Genomic DNA, 17,613 nt, shown 5'->3' on the forward strand with positions numbered 1-17,613 from the left:
ACCAAAAGCAATAGCAACAAAAGCCAAAATTGACCAATGGGATCTAATTAAACTAAAGAGCTTCTGCACAGCAAAAGAAACTACCATCAGAGTGAACAGGCAACCTACAGAATGGGAGAAAATTTTTGCAGTCTACTCATCAGACAAAGGGCTAATATCCAGAACCTATAAAGAACTCAATCAAATTTACAAGAAAAAAAAACCAAACAACCCCATCAAAAAGTGGGCAAAGGATGTGAACAGACACTTCTCAAAAGAAGACATTCATACAGCCAACAGCAGATGAAAAAATGCTCATCATCACTGGCCATCAGAGAAATGCAAATCAAAACCACAATGAGATACCATCTCACACCAGTTAGAATGGCAATCATTAAAAAAATCAGGAAACAACAGGTGCTGGAGAGGACGTGGAGAAATAGGAACAGTTTTGCACTGTTGGTGGGACTGTAAACTAGTTCAACGATTGCAGAAAACAGTGTAGCGATTCCTCAAAGATCCAGAACTAGAAATACCATTTGACCCAGCCTTCCCATTACTGGAGATATACCGAAAGGATTATAAGTCATGCTCCTGTAAAGACACATGCACACGCATGTTTATTATGGCACTGTTCACAATAGCAAAGACTTGGAATCAACCCAAATATCTATCAGTGACAGATTTGATTAAGAAAATGTGGCACATATACACCACAGAATACTATGCAGCCATAAAGAAGTATGAGTTCGTGTCCTTTGTAGGGACATGGATGCAGCTGGAAACCATCATTCTCAGCAAACTATCACAAGAATAGAAAACCAATTACCGCATGTTCTTACTCGTAGGTGGGAGTTGAACAATGAGATCACTTCAACACAGGAAGGGGAACATCAGACACCGGGTCCTATTTTGGTGGTGGGGGGAGGGTTAGCATTAGGAGATATACCTAATGTAAATGACGAGTTAATGGGTGCAGCACACCAACATGGCACATGTATACATATGTAACAAACCTGCATGTTGTGCACTTGTACCCTAGAACTTAAAGTATAAAAAAAAAATGTATCTATTTCGGGATCATTGAGAATCCTGTATCTGGCTGTCTAAATCTCTTGTTAGACTTGGGAAGTTTTCAGCTGTTATTGCATTAAGTAGATTTTCCAACCCTTTTGTTTTCATTTTGCCTTTTAGGAAACCTGAAATTTACAGATTTGGTGTTTTTTTTTTTTTTTTTTTTTGAGATGGAGTCTCACTGTGTCACCCAGGCTGGAGTGGAGTGGCATAATCTCAGCTCATTGAAACCTCTACTTCCTGTGTTCAAGTGATTCTCCTGTCTCAGCCTCCCAAGTAACTGGGACTACAGGCACCCACCACTGTGCCTGGCTAGTTTTTGTATTTTTAGTAGAGACGGGGTTTCACCATATTGATCAGGCTGGTCTCGAATTCCTGACCTTGTGATCCGCCCACCTCAGCCTCCCAAAGTGCTGGGATTACAGGCATGAGCCACCACGCCCGGCCCTGCTCATTCTTTCTTATTCTTTTTTCTTCATTTTTATCTGACCTACTTATTTCAAAAGATCATCTTCAGATTCTGAGATTATTCTGCTTTATATAGTTTATTGTTAAAGCACTTGAATGCATTTTATACTTCAGTCAATGAATTCTTCTGTTCCAGAATTTGTATTTGGTTCTTTTCATGTTACCTATCTCTTTGGGAAATTTCCCATTCATATCCTGAGTTATTTTTTCTTATTTCCTTGTATTATTTTTCTGTATTCTCTTGTATCTCATTGAGCTTCTTTAGTATTGATATTTTGAATTATTCTTCTGAGATTTTATGAATTTCTTTTTAAATTGAGATCTGCTGCTGGAGAATTATTGTGATCCTTTTGAGGTGTCATGTTTCCTGTGTCCTTACATTGATACCTGTACGTTTGGTATAACAGTCACTTCTTTTAATTTTTAAATTTGCTTTTGTAGGGGAAGATGTTTTCCTGAAGATATATCTGTGGTGTTGGCTATGTAGGGCACTTTGGTTTTCATTCTGGGTGCATGTAGTAGTGTAGTCTCTTTCTAATTTATTTGGCTATAAACAGAATCAGTGGTATCTGTGATATCCTCAGTAGCTTAGAGTGTGGTTGTTACTGGAGGCTGTGATGTAGTTTTGCTGGAGACTGGGATACTAGTGAAGCCAGTGTTTGGAGCTCATTATTGGGATGAATCTGCCTATCTTTGGGCCTCAGAATGACCTATGCTGGCATCACAGTTAGTGGATTAGATTAGGCTGATTCCTGGGCCTCCAAGTGGCTTTCTTGGGTTCTGAAAATGGCAACAGTGGCCTGGGGGATAGGCAGGTTCTCTAGCCCCTGAGCAGCAAGCATAGCATGGGTAATAGCAGTAGCATTGGTGGGATAGCCCTCTAGAACCCAAGTAATCCATGCTAGTGTTAGCATTAACTGCAGTGGGCTAAGTGGGCCAGTGTCCAGGCTCATAGGTGCTAGCTATGGTAGTAGCAAGAAAAGAGATAATAAAGATTAGAGCAAAAATAAATGCAGTTGATGCAAAAAAAAAAAAAAAGTATGAAAGATCGACACAATGAAAAGTGGATTTTTTTGAAAAGATCGACAAAGTTGACATAGCTAGAATAAATAAGAAAAAAGAAAGATGACCTAAATAAATAAAATCAGAGATGAAAAAGAAGATATTGCAACTGATACTGTGGAAATTCAAGGAACATGAAAGACTACTATGAACAACTATGTGCCAATAAATCAGAAAAGGTATGAGAAATGGATAAATTCCTAGATGTATACAACCTATCAAAATTGACCCATGAATAAATAAAAAACCTGAATGAATAAATAACAAGTAATAAGATTGAAGCTGTAATAAAAAGCCTTCCAGCAATGAAAAGCCCAGGCCGAGATGGCTTCACTACTGAATTTTACAAAGTTGGGGGCCTGGCACCACCACACCAGAGTTACAGCACATAGACTAGGAGTGCTGAGCTGAGCCTCAGCTTTCTAAAATTTTCCAGAAATGAACCCAGTCAATTGAACTCATCTTATACCACAATTAAACCCACAGGGGTATCAAAGACGATACCTCCCCCCAAAAAATCCGAAGGACAGCTTCAAAGATTGAAGGAACATCAGCACACACAGATGAGAAAGAACCAGTGCAATAACTCTGGCAACTCAAAAAGTCAGAGTGTCTTTCTACCTCCAGATGACTGCACTAGTTCCCCAGCAATTGTTCTTAGCCCAGGCTGAAATGACTGAAGTGACAGAAATACAATTCAGAATATTCATAGGAATGAAGATCATCAATATTCAGGAAAAAATGGAAACACAATCTAAGGAATCTAAGGAATGCAATAAAATAATACAGCATATAAAAGACAAAATGGCCATTTTAAAAAAGAATCAAACTGATCTGGTGGAGCTGGAAAACTCACTTTAAGAATATCATAATACAGGAGTGTAGAGGATCATGGTGGATGGGAGGCAGGACTAGATTGTAGCTCCAGACAGAGCAGCACCTGGAGGCTTGCACTGTGAATTTTAGCTCCAGATCGACTGAAATAACAAACCACCAATCCTGAGAGGACCCACAGACCCTCTGAAGGAAGTGGACTGTTCCTGAGGAACCTGGAAGATACCCCAAATACTGTGAGTGCCCCAACTGTGGAAGTGGGAAAAGGAGACCCTCCTCTCCCAAACCCACACCCCAACTAGAGAAACTGAAAGTCTGTTTGTGGGAGAAGTTTCTGACTTTACCTGAAGCTGAGTCAAGTTAAGAGAGCTAAGCAAAATACAGGGGTAGAGGAAGCATTAGGAAGGCCCTGGGAGCTCACTGGGTCCCCAAGCAACCCATTTCTGCTTGGCACCACCAGGATCCATTGGGAGGGTGGCCAGAGGAGCAGGGGGTAAAACTCCACAGGGAGACGGAATTCGCTAGCCAAACTTTGTAACAATTTGAACGCGTCAAGAATTCTGGCCAGAATTCAGGTAAGGGCACAAATCTGGCATGCAGACTTCACCAGTTGGGGAAGAATTAAAGCCCTTTTCTTTTGCACCTGTGAAGCAGATAGCCTTGGGCAAGTTTTCAAGCCCCTCTTGCCCTCCACCTGGAAACAGACTCGGGGCTGTTGGGGAGGGCACAGTGGGAGTGAGACCAGCCTTTTAGATTGTGTGGGAGCTGGGTGAGGCTTGTGACTGCCGGCCTTCCCCAACTTCGCTGACAACCTGCATAACTCAGCAGAGGCAGCCATAATCCTCCTAGGTACACAACTCTAGTGACCTGGGAATCTCACCCCAACCCTTGACAGCAGCCACAGCAAGGCCCACCCAAGGAGATTCTGAGCTCAGGCACGCCTAGCCCTGCCCCCAACCTGATGGTTCTTCCCTATCCACCCTGGTAGCAGAAGACAAAAGGTATATAATCTTGGGAGTTCTAGGGCCCTGCCCACCGCCCATTCCTTTCCACGCTACTACAGCTGATGCTTTCTGGAAAGCACCACCTCCTGGAAGGAGGCCAACCAGCACAAAAATAGAGCATTAAAACACCAATGCTAAGGACCGTCACAGAGTCCATTGCACTCTCCGCCACCTCCAAAGGAACAGTTGCCGGTAACCATGCTGAGAGACCCGTAGACACTTCACATCACAGGACTCTGTGCAGACAACCACCAATAGCAGCCAGGAGCTGGGTAGACTCACTGGGTGGCTAGACCCAGAAGAGAGACAATATCACTGCACTTTGGCTCACAGGAAGCCATATCCATAGGAAAAGGGGGAGAGTAGTATATTGAGGGAACACCCCATGGGACAAAATAATCTGAACAACAGCCTTTAGCCTTAGACCTTTCCTCTGACAGAGCCTACCCAGATGAGAAGGAACCAGAAAACCAATTCTGGTAATATAACAAAACAAGTCTCTTCAACACCCCCCTCCCCCAAAATCACAGTAGTTCACCAGTAATAGATCTAAACTAAGAAGAAATTCCTGATTTACCTGAAAAAGAATTCAGGAGATTAGTTATTAAGCTAATCAGGGAGGGACCAGAGAAAGGTGAAGTGCAATGCAAGGAAATCCAAAAAATGATACAAGAAGTGAAAGGAGAAATACTCATTTAATTAGATAGCTTAAATAAAAAACAATCCAATATCCAGGAAACATTGGACAAACTTTTAAAAATGTGAAATACTTTGGGAAGTCTCAGCAATAGAATTTAACAAATAGAAGAAAGAAATTCAGAGCTTGAAGACAAGATCTTCAAATTAACCCAGTCCAACAAAGACAAAGAAAAAAGAATAAGAAAGTATGAACAAAACCTCCAAGAAGTCTGGGATTATGTTAAATGACCAAACCTAAGAATAATTGGTGTTCCTGAGGAAGAAGAGAATTCTAAAAGCTTGGAAAACATATTTGGGGGACTAATTGAGGAAAAATTCCCTGGCCTAGCTACAGAGGTAGACATCCAAATACAAGAAGCACAAAGAACACCTGGGAAATTCATTGCAAAAAGATCTTCACCTAGACAGATTGTCGTCAGATTATCCAAAGTTAAGACAAATGGAAGAATCAGGATCTGTAAGACAAAAGCACCAGGTAACCTATAAAGGAAAACCTATCAGATTAATAGCAGATTTCTCAGAAGAAACCCTACAAGCTAGAAGGGATTGGGGCCCTATCTTCAGCCTCCTCAAACAAAACAATTATCAGTCAAGAATTGTGTATCCAGTGAAACTAAGCATCATATATGAAGGGAAGATACAGTCGTTTTCAGAGAATTCGCCATTGCCAAGCCACCACCACAAGAACTGCTGAAAGGAGCTCTAAATCTTGAAATGAATCCTGGAAACCCATCAAAATAGAACCTCTTTAAACCATAAATCACACAGGACCTGTAAAACAAATATACAAGATAAAAAGGAAAAGCAAAAAAGCAAACAAAAAAACCCCAAAGTACACAGGCAACAAAGAGCTTTATGAATGCAATGGTACCTCACATTTCAATAATAACGTAGAATGTAAATGGCCTAAATGCTCCACTTAAAAGATACAGAACTGCAGAATGGATAAGAACTCACCAACCAACTATCTGCAGCCTTCAGGAGACACAGCTAACACATAAGGACTCATATGAACCTAAAGTAAAGGGGTAGAAAAAGGCATTTCATGCAAATGGAGACCAAAAGAGAGCAAGGGTCTCTATTCTTATATCAGACAAAACAAACTTTAAAGCAACAGCAGTTAAAAGAGACAAAGAGGGACAGTATATGGCAAAAGGCCTTGTCCAACAGGAAAATATCACAGTACTAAACATATATACACCTAACACTGGAGCTCCCAAATTTGTAAAACTATTACTAATGGGCCTAAGAACTGAGAGACAGTAACACAATAATAGTGAGGGATTTCAATATTCCGCTGACAGCACTAGAGAGGTCATTAAAACAGAAAGTCAACAAAGAAACATTGGATTTCAACTATACCTTGGAATAAATGGAATTAACAGATACATACAGAACATTTCATCTAACAACCACAGAATACACCTTCTATTCAACAGTGCATGGAACTTTCTCCAAGATAGACCATATGACAGGCCATAACATGAGCCTCAATAAATTAAAAAAAATTGAAATTATATCAAGTATGCTCTCAGACCACAGTGGAATAAAACTGAAAGTCATCTCCAAAAGGAACCTTCAAAACTATGCAAATACATGGAAATTAAATAACCTGCTTCTGAATGAGCAATGGGTCAAAAACAAAATTGAAATGGAAATTAAAAAATTTTTCAAACTGAATGACAATAATGACACAACCTATCAAAACCTCTGGGATACAGCAAAGGCGGTCCTAAGAGGAAAGTTCACAGCCCTAAATGCCTACATCAAAAAGTCTGAAAGAGCACAGACAACCTAAGTTCACACCTCAAAGAACTAGAGAAACAAGAACAAACCAAACCCAAACCCAGAAGAAGAAAGGAAATAACAAAGATCAAAGTAGAACTAAATGAAATTGACACAAACGAACAAAAAAAATGCAAAAGGTAAATGAAACAAAAAGCTGTCTCTTTGAAAGATAAATAAAATTGATAGACCATTAGCAAGATTAACCAAGAAAAGAAGAGAGAAAATCCAAATAACATCACTAACAAACAAAACAGGAGATATTACAACTGACACCACTGAAATACAAAAGATCATTCAAGGCTATTATGAACATCTTTATGCACATAAACTAGAAAACCTAGAAGAGATGGGTAAATTCCTGGAAAAACACAACCCTCCTAACTTGAATCTGGAATAATTAGATACCCTGAACAGACCAATAACAAGCAGTGAGATTGAAATGGTAGTTTAAAAATTACCAACAAAAAAAAGTCCAGGACCGGATGGATTCACAGCAGAATTCTACCTGACATTCAACGAATAATTGCTACCAATCCTTTTGATGCTATTCCACAAGGTAGAGAAATAGATAGCTTAAAGAAATAGATAAGAAAGAAGGAACCCTCCCTAAATCATTCTAAGAAGCCAGCATCACCCTAATGCCAATAACGGGAAAGGACACAACCAAAAAAAAAAAAAAAAAAAAAACTATAGACTGATATCCTTGATGAACATAGATGCTAAAATCCTTAACAAAATACTGGTTAACTGAATCCAACAACATATAGAAAAGGTAATCCACCATGATAAGTGGGTTTCATACCAGGGATTCAGGGGTGGTTTAACCTACACAAGTCAATAAATGTGATACACCACATAAACAGATTAAAAAAAATCACATGATCATCTCAATAAATGGAGAAAAAACATTCAACAAAATCCAACATCGTTTTATGATTAAAGCTCCCAGCACAATAGACATACAAGGGATATACCTTAATGTAGTAAAAACCATCTATGACAGACCCACAGCCAACATAATACTGAATGGGGAAAAGTTGAAAGCATTCCTGCTGAGAACTGGAACAAGACAAGTATGCCCACTCTCACCACTCCTCTTCAACATAGTACTGGAAGTCCTAGCCAGAGCAATCAGACAAAAGAAAGAAATAAAGGGCATCCAAATCAACAAAGCGGAAGACAAACTGTCACTGTTTGCTGATGATATGATCATTTACCTTGAAAACCCTAAAGACTCCTCCAGAATACTCCTAGAACTGATAAAATAATTCAGCAAAGTTTCCAGATACAAGAATAATGTATGCAAATCAGTAGCTCTTCTATACACCAACCGTGGCCAGGTGGAGAACAAAATCATGAACTCAACTCGTTTTACAATAGCTTCAGAAAAATATAATACTTAGGAATATACCCAACCAAGGAGTCAAAAGAGCTCTACAAGGAAAACTACAAAACACCGCTAAAGGAAATCATAGATGACACAAACAAACGGAAACACATCCCATGCTCATGGATGGGTAGAATCAATATTGTGAAAATGACCATACTGCCAAAAGCAGTCTACAAATTCAATGCAATCCCCATCAAATATCACCATCATTCTTCATATAATTAGGAAAAACAAATCTAAAATTCATATGGAACCAAAAAAGAGCCCACATAGCTAAAGCAAGACTAAGCAAAAAGAACCAATCTGGAGGCATCACACTATCTGATTTCAAACTATACTGTAAGGCCATGGTCACTGAAATAGCATGGTACTGGTATAAAAATAGGCATATAGACCAATGGAACAGAATAGAGAACCCAGAAATAAACCCAAATACTTACAGCCAACTGATCTTCGACAAAACAAATAAAAACATAAAGTGGGAAAAGGACATCCTTTTCAATGAATGGTGCTGGCATAATTGGCTAGCCATATGTAGGAGAATGAAACTGGATCCTCATCTCTCACTTTATACAAAACTCAACTCAGGATGGATTAAAGACTTAAACCTAAGATCTGAAACTATAAACATTCTAGAAGATAACATTGGAAAAGCCCTACTAGACATTGTCTTAGACAAGGATTTCATGACCAAGAACCCAAAAATAAATGCAATAAAAACAAAGATAAATAGTTGGTACCTAATTAAACTAAAGAACTTTTGCATGATAAAAGGAATGTCAGCAGAGTAAAAAGACAATTCACAGTGTGGGAGAAAATCTTCACAATCTGTACATCTGACAAAGGACTAATATCCAGAATCTGCAATGAACTCAAAAAAATCAGTAAGAAAAAAAATCTCATCAAAAAGTGGACTAAGGACATGAATGGAAAATTATCAAAAGAAGATATACGAATTGCCAATAAACATATTTTTAAAAACTCAACATCACTAATGATCAGGGAAATGCAAATCAAAACCACAATGTGATACCACCTTACTCCTGCAAGAATGGCCGTAATCAAAAAATTAAAACAAACAAACAAACAGTAGATGTTGGCGTGAATAATAGACGTGGTGAACAGGGAACACTAATACACTGCTGGTGGGAATGTAAACTAGAGCAGCCACTATGAAAAAGAGTGTGGAGATACCTTAAAGAACTAAAAGTAGAACTACTATTTGATCCAGCAATCCCACCACTGGGTATCTACCCAGAGGAAAAGAAGTCATTTGAAAAAGACACTTGCACATGCGTGTTTGTAGCAGCACAATTCGCAATTGTAAAATCGTGGAGCCAATCCAAATGCCCAAATGAGTGGATAAAGAAACTGTGGTAGGTATATATATGATGGAATACTACTCAGCCACAAAAACGAATGAATTAACAGCATTTGCAGTGACCTGGTTGAGACTGAGACTATTACTGTAAGTGAAACAATGCAGGAATGGAAAACCAAACATTGTATGTTCTCACTGATATTTGGGAGCTAAGCTATGAGGATGCAAAGACATAAGAATGATACAATGGATTTTGGAGACTTGCAGGGAAGAGTGTGAGGGGGGCAAGGGATAAAAGACTACAAATATGGTGCAGTGTTTACTGCTTTGGGTGCACCAAAATCTCACAAATCACCATAAAGACTCGTGTAACCAAATACCACTTATACCCCAATAACTTATGGAAAAAAAATTATAATGCAGTCACAAGTATTATCAGCAGAATCAACCAAACTGAGGAAAGAATTTCAGAGGTGAAATACTGGTTCTCCAAAATAATTGAGTCAGACAAAAGTAAAGAAAAAAGAATGAAGACAAATGAACCAAACATCTGAGAAATATGGAATGATGTAAAGAGACCAAGTGTATGATTCATTGGCAAGCCTGAAAGAGAGGGAGAGAAAGCAAGCAACTTGGAAAACATATTGAGGATGTCATTGACAAGAATTTGTCCAACCTCTCTAGAGAAACTGACATTCAAATTCGGGAAATGCAGAGAACCTCTGTGAGATACTACACAAGATGACCATCCTCAAAATAAACAGTCATTAGATTCTCCTAGATAGAAATGAAAGGAAAAGTGTTAAAGGCAGCTAAGAGAATGGGCAGGCAACCCACAAAGGGAACCCCATCAGCCTAAGGTGTATGTTTCAGCAGAAACTCTACATCAGAATATATTGATGACCTATTTTCAGCATTATTAAAGAAGCAAATTCCAATCAAGATTTTAATATCCAGCCAAAGTAAGCCTTAGAAGTGTAGGAGAAATAAGATCCCTTTCAGACAAGCAAATACCATAGAAATTTGTAACCACCAGATCTGTCTTAAAAGAGGTCCTTAAGGGAGTGCTAAATATGGAAAGGAAAGACCATTACTGGCCACCACAAAAATATGCTTAACTACATAGACCATTGACACTATGAAGCAACCGCACAATCAAGTCTGTGTAATAACCAGCTAATATGATAATAGGATCAAATCCGCACATATCAGTATTAACCTTCAGTGTAAATGGCTAAATGTTCCAATTAAAAAGCACAGGATGGCAAGTTGGATAAAGAAGCAAGACAAAAAAAAGAAAAGAAAATTTCAGCAATATCCCTGATGAATATTGTTGCAAAAACTCTCAATAAAATACTGGTAAATTGAATCCAGCAGCACATCAAAAAGCTTATCTACCACAATCATGTCCACTTCATCCCTGGGATACAAGGCTGGTTCAACATACACAGATCAATAAACGTAATCTGTCACATAAACAAAACCAATGAAGAAAACCACACGATTATCTCAATAGATGTAGAAAAGGCCTTGGATAAAATTCAACACCCCCTCATGTTATAAAACACTCAATAAACTAGGTATTGATGGAACATGTCTCAAAAAAAAAGAGCTATTTATGACAAGCCTGTAACCAATATCATACTGAATGGACAAAAGCTGGAAGCATTCCCTTTGAAAACCCACACAAGACAAGGATGCCCTCTCTCACCACTCCTATTCAACATAGTATTGGAAGTTCTGGCCAGAGAAATCGGGCAAGAGTAAGAAATAAAGGGTATGCAAATAGAAAGAGAGGAAGTCAAATTGTCTCTGTTTTCCGATGACATGATTGTATATTTAGAAAACCCCATCGTCTCAGCCCAAAAGACTCCATAAGCTGATAAGCAACTTCAGCAAAGTCTCAGGTTACAAAATCAATGTGCAGAAAATCACAAGGATTCCTACACACCCATTGCAGACAAACAGAAAGTCAAGTCATGAGTGAACTCCAATTCACAATTGCTACAAAGGGAATAAAATACGTTGGAATCCAACTTACAAAGGATGTTAAGGACCTCTTCAAGGAGAACTACAAACCACTGCTCAAGGAAATAAGAGAGGACACAAACAAATGGAAAAACATGCCATGCTCTTGGATAGGAAGAATCAATTTTGTGAAAATGGCCATATTGCCCAAAGTAATTTATAGATTTAATGCCATCCCTATCAAGCTACCATTGACTTTCTTCACAGAATTAGAAAAAACGACTTTAAATTTCATATGGAACCAAAAAGAGACCATATAGCCAAGACAATCCTAAGCAAAAAGAAGAAAGCTGGAAGCATCACACTACCTGACTTCAAACTATACTACAATGCTACAGTAACCAAAACAGCATGGTACTGGTACCAAAACAGATCTACAGACCAATAGAACAGAACAGAGGCCTCAGAAATAACACCACACACCTGCAACCATCTGATCTTCGACAAACCTGACAAAAACAAGTAATGGCAAAAGGACTCCCTGTTTAATAAGTGGTGTTGGGAAAACTGGCTAGCCATATGCAGAAAACTGAAACTGGACCCCTTCCTTACACTGTATACAAAAATTAGCTCAAGAAGGATTAAAGACTTAAATGTTAGACCTAAAACCATAAAAACCCTAGAAGAAAACCTAGGCAATACTATTCAGGACGTAGGCATGGGCAAAGACTTCATGACAAAAACACCAAAAGCAATTGCAACAAAAGCCAAAATTGACAAATAAGATCTAATTAAACTAAGGCACTTCTTCACGGCAAAAGAAACTATCGTCAGAGTGAGCAGGCAACTTACAGAATCAAAGAAAAATTTTGCAACCTACCCATCTGACAAAGGTCTAATATCCAGAATCTACAAGAAACTTAAAGAAATTTACAGGAAAAAAACGAACAACCTCATCAAAAAGTGGGCAAAGGATATGAACAGACACTTCTCAAAAGAAGACATTTATGCAGCCAACAAACATGAAAAAAAGCTCATTATCACTGGTCATTAGAGAAATGCAAATCAAAACCACAATGAGATACCATCTCATGCCAGTTAGAATGGCGATCATTGAAAAGTCAGGAAACAACAGATGCTGGAGAGGATGTGGAGAAATAGGAACACTTTTACACTCTTGGTGGGAGTGTAAATTAATTCAACCATTGTGGAAGACAGTGTGGCGATTCCTCAAGGATCTAGAACTGGAGATATTTTTTATTATACTTTAAGTTTTGGGGTACATGTGCAGAATGTGGGGGTTTGTTACATAGGTATACATGTGCCATGGTGTTTTGCTGCACCCATCAACCTGTCATCTATGTTTTAAGCCCTGCATGCATTAGGTATTTCTCCTAATGCTATCCCTCCCTGCCCCACCATCCCCCGACAGGCCCAAATGTCATTTGATCCAGCAATCCCATTACTGGGTATACACCCAAAAGATTATAAATTATTCTACTATAAAGACACATGCACATGTATGTTTATTGCAGCACTATTTACAATAGCAAAGACTTGGGACCCACCCAAATGCCCATCAATGATAGACTGGATAAAGAAAATGTGGCACATATATACCATGGAATACTATGCAGCCATAAAAAAGAATGAGTTTACGTCCTTTGTAGGGACATGGATGGAGTTGGAAACCATCATTTTCAGCAAACTAACACAGGAACAGAAAACCAAACACCACATTTTCTCACTCATAAGTGGGAGTTGAACAATGAGAACACATGAACACAGGGAGGGGAACATCACACACTGGGACCTGTCAGGGAGTGGGGGCGGGGGAGGGGCAAGGAGAGAGAGCATTAGGAGAAATACCTAATGCATGCGAGGCTTAAAACATAGATGACAGGTTGATGGGTGCAGCAAACCACCATGGCACATTTATACCTATATAACAAACCCCCACGTTCTGCACATGTACCTCGGAACTTAAAGTATAATAAAAAAGTAATTTTATTTATAATAGTTGCAAATAAGGCCAGGCATGGTGGCTCATGCCTGTAATCCCAGCACTTTGGGAGGCTGAGTTGGGCAGATCACCTGAGGTCAGGAGTTCAAGACTAGCCTGGCCAAAATGGCAAAACCCCATCTCTACTAAAAATACAAAAATTAGCTGGGTGTAGTGGCATGTGCCTGTATTCCCAGCTACTTTGGAGGCTGAGGTAAGAGAACTACTTGAACTCGGGAGGCGGAGGTTGCAGTGAGCCGAGATTGCACCACAGCACTCCAGCCTTAGCGACAGAGACTTTGTCACACACACACACACACAGACACACACACACACAGTTGCAAAGAAAATAAAATACCTAGAAATAAACTTAATCAAAGAAGTGAAAGATCCCTACAATGAAACTATAAAACATTAATGCAAGAATGGAAGAGGACACAAATGGAAATATACTTTACATTTATAGATTGGAAGAATAAATATTGTTAAAATGTCCATACCACCCAAAGCAATCTACAAATTCAGTGTAATCTCTATCAAAATACCAATGACATTCTTCACGGAAATAGGAAAAATAATTCTAAAATTTATGTGGAACCACACGAGACCCAGAATAGACAAAGTTATCCTGAACAGAAAGAACAAAACTGGAAGAGTCGCATTACCTGACTCAGTATGCTACTGGCATAAAAGCAACAACATAGATCAATAGAACAGAAGAGAGAATTCAGAAATAAAGTTATATATGCACAGTGAACTCACTTTTAACAAAGGTGCCAAGAACATACACTGGGGAAAGGAGAGTGTCTTCAATAAATGGTGCTGAGAAAATTGGATACCCATATGGAGAAGAATAAAATTAGACCCTCATCTCTCACCATATGCAAAAATAAAAAATGTATTAAATACTTAAATCTGAGACCTACAATTATGAAACTACTAAAAAAAAAAATTGGGGAAACCATCTAGGACATTTTGAAAGATTTCTGGGCAAAGATTTCTCAAGTAATACCCTAAGCACAAGCAACCAAAGCAAAAGTGGACAAATGGGATCCACATCTAGTTAAAAAGCTTCTGCACCACAAAGGAAACAATCAACAAAGTGAAGAGACAAACCACAGAATGGGAGAAAATATTTGCAAACTCTCCATCTGATAAGGGATTAATAACTAAACTATGTAAGTAGGTTAGACAACTCAATAGAAAAAAAATCTAATAATCCAATTAAAATATGGGCAAAAGATCTGAACAGGCATTTCTCAAAAGAAGACATACAAATGACAAACAGGTATATGAAAAGGTGCTTACCATCATTGATCATCAGATGCAAATGAAATGCAAATCAAAAATACAACAAGATATCATCTGAGTTAAAATAGCTTTTATCCTAAAGCAGGAAATAACAAAAGGCAAGGATGTAGAGAAAAGGGAACAGTAGTATGCTGTTGGTGGGTGTGTAAGGGCAAGAGATCTGAACAGGCGTTTGTCAAAAGAAGACATACAAATGGCAAACAAGTATATGAAAAGGTGCTTACTATCATTGTTCATCTTAGAAATGCAAATCAAAAATATAAGGAGATATCATCTCACTGAGTTAAAATAGCTTTTATCCAAAAGCAGGAAATAACAAACAAAAGGCAAGGATATAGAGAAAAGGGAACAGTAGTACACTCTTGGTGGGATTGTAAATTACAGCTACTGTGGAGAACAGCATGAAAGTTTTTCAAAAAACTAAAAATAGAGCTACTACATGATCCAGCAATCCACTTCTAGGTACATACCCAAAATAAAGTAAGTCAGTATATTGAAGAGATATCTGCACTCCAATGTTTATTGCAGCAGTATTCACAGTAGCCAAATTTGGAAGCAACCTAAGTGTCCATTAAGAGATGAATGGATAAAGAAAATGTACCTACACACAATGGAGTTATAGAAAAGAATGAGATCCTGTCATTTGCGGCAACGTGGATGGAACTGGAGGACATCATATTAAGTAAAGTAAGTCAGGCAGAGAAAGATAATCTTCACGTGTTCTCATTCATTTGTGAGATCTAAAAATTAAAACAATTGAACTCATGGAGATAGAAAGTAGAATGATGGTTACCAGAGGCTGGGAAGGGTAATGGAAGGTAGAGGGTAAGTGGAGATGGTTAATGGGCACAAAAATATAGTTAAATACAGTGAATAAGATTTAGTATTTGGTAGCACAATAGGGCAACTGCAGTCAACAGTAATTTATTGTGCATTTAAAAATAAGTAAAATAGTATAATTGGATTGCATGTAACACAAATGATCAATGCTTGAGGTGATGGATACCTGATTATTTTGATATGATTATCATACATTGTATGCCTATATCAAAATATCTCATGTATCCCATAAATATATGTATACCTACTATGTACCCACAAAATTTTTTAAAAAATTTTCCCAAAGAAAAACTTAGAAACATGTAGTTATCTTGCAGAAAAATTGTTGATTTATATGTGAGAGAATTGGTCGACCAAGTTAAGGAAAAAGGTAAAAAAACAAATTTTATAAAGGAAGGAGAGAGGACAGAGAAAACTTGATGTTCCAAGTGAATCTTGTTGGCATCTTTTTGGGTAAACTGATTTTCTCTCAAAGAACAAAAAGGAGTGTCTGGTAATTTTATCCTTGAGTGGGCAGGGATATGAAAGAAAAGTTTCAGTTGTTTATGGGTTCTTCAGAAAACTTGAGAATTTAGGTGTCTAAACGTCTGGCTAAAACTATTTTAAGGTCTGTGTGTCCTTCTATCAGTACCTCTCCCATAGTTAGACTAGGTCTGCACTGTTTTCTTATTATATATTTTTTTCTTAGCCTGTTAGTTATGCCTGGCTCCTTTAGACAGGAGCTACAGGAGGTAGCCGCATAAGCTGGTTGTGAGACTGGGGGCAAGGTGGCAAAGTGTATCAGAGAAATGGACAAAGGCATTCTCTCTGTGTATGTCTGTGGAAGTTCAATGAGGCCTGAAGGTATGGAATCTTATGGAGTTTGCAGCTTTGTAGGGGCATTTGGGGAAGCACTTCAAGCAGGAAAGCATGACACTGGTGGGAAGGAAATACCATCTTCAAGTGGCTTGTGGAGAACAAATATACACGTATTGTTTGAGGCTAACTAGAAAAATGAGTTTGTTTGTTGCTTTTCATTCAGTCCCTGCACCTATTGGGTATTATTGTAACTCTGACAATTTTACTTTATCTTGGTTTACTGAAGTGTAAGTTCAATAAAGGCAGCTTTTTGGAAGTGCTTTTATAAAACCACTAAACGCAGATTTGGAGACTTGAGATCTAAGTGCTACTTTGGTGTGGATTATTTGCGTAATAGATTCATCTGCAAAATGTGACCACTGGCCTACATATCACTTCTAGTGTGATATTATGGGAATGAAAATTTGGGTATGATTCTTACAGAAGCATATTCCTTCTAATGGTAGAACTTCATTCATATTTTTACTATTCTTTTTTCAGCCTTTTCATCTACTTGCTTAAATTATAAAGATACAAATATTTTCCTTCCAGGCCAGGAGGGCACTTCTTTTTAATTCTTTATCCTTTGTCAGGATATATCAGCACAACTTCTCTGCTCCAACTAGTCTCCATTGCAAAGCATCTTCTAATGTCTTTGGAAGAAGGATCTGTGGTCAATAATTTCTGTTTCCTGATCTTCCTTTGACATGGCTTAATCACCACCTAAGTTGATAATTCCATATTAATAATAGTGATTCTCATGATTGAACAAAGTGTGTTTTTTGTTTTTTGTTTTCCTGAATGTGATTGTGGGACAGTGATTATGTTGGAGAAAAATATAGGCCTTGGTTAAATTTTGTCTTTCATTATTTATTACTTGTTATTTTGAATGTACTGTATCTGCTCTATGTTCATATAGCTTTCCAGCGATATAGAAGACATCTAATTCTGGCCATGGGGAAGTATGTAATTTGAGTTTATGACAAATAAGCATACAAGAGACAAATAGTATTAAATGATCAATAGTTTATTTTTA

The 17,613-nt window shown here is 38.1% G+C and overlaps 1 protein-coding gene across 1 annotated transcript in view; it reads right to left on the bottom strand.

The window, feature by feature from the left end:
* The window catches only part of FLG (filaggrin), an 89,023-nt gene that overhangs the window by 60,686 nt on the left and 10,724 nt on the right, over nt 1-17,613 (bottom strand).

This window comes from Papio anubis, chromosome 1, assembly GCF_008728515.1.
Source record: "Papio anubis isolate 15944 chromosome 1, Panubis1.0, whole genome shotgun sequence".
Classification (NCBI taxonomy): Eukaryota; Metazoa; Chordata; class Mammalia; order Primates; family Cercopithecidae; genus Papio; species Papio anubis.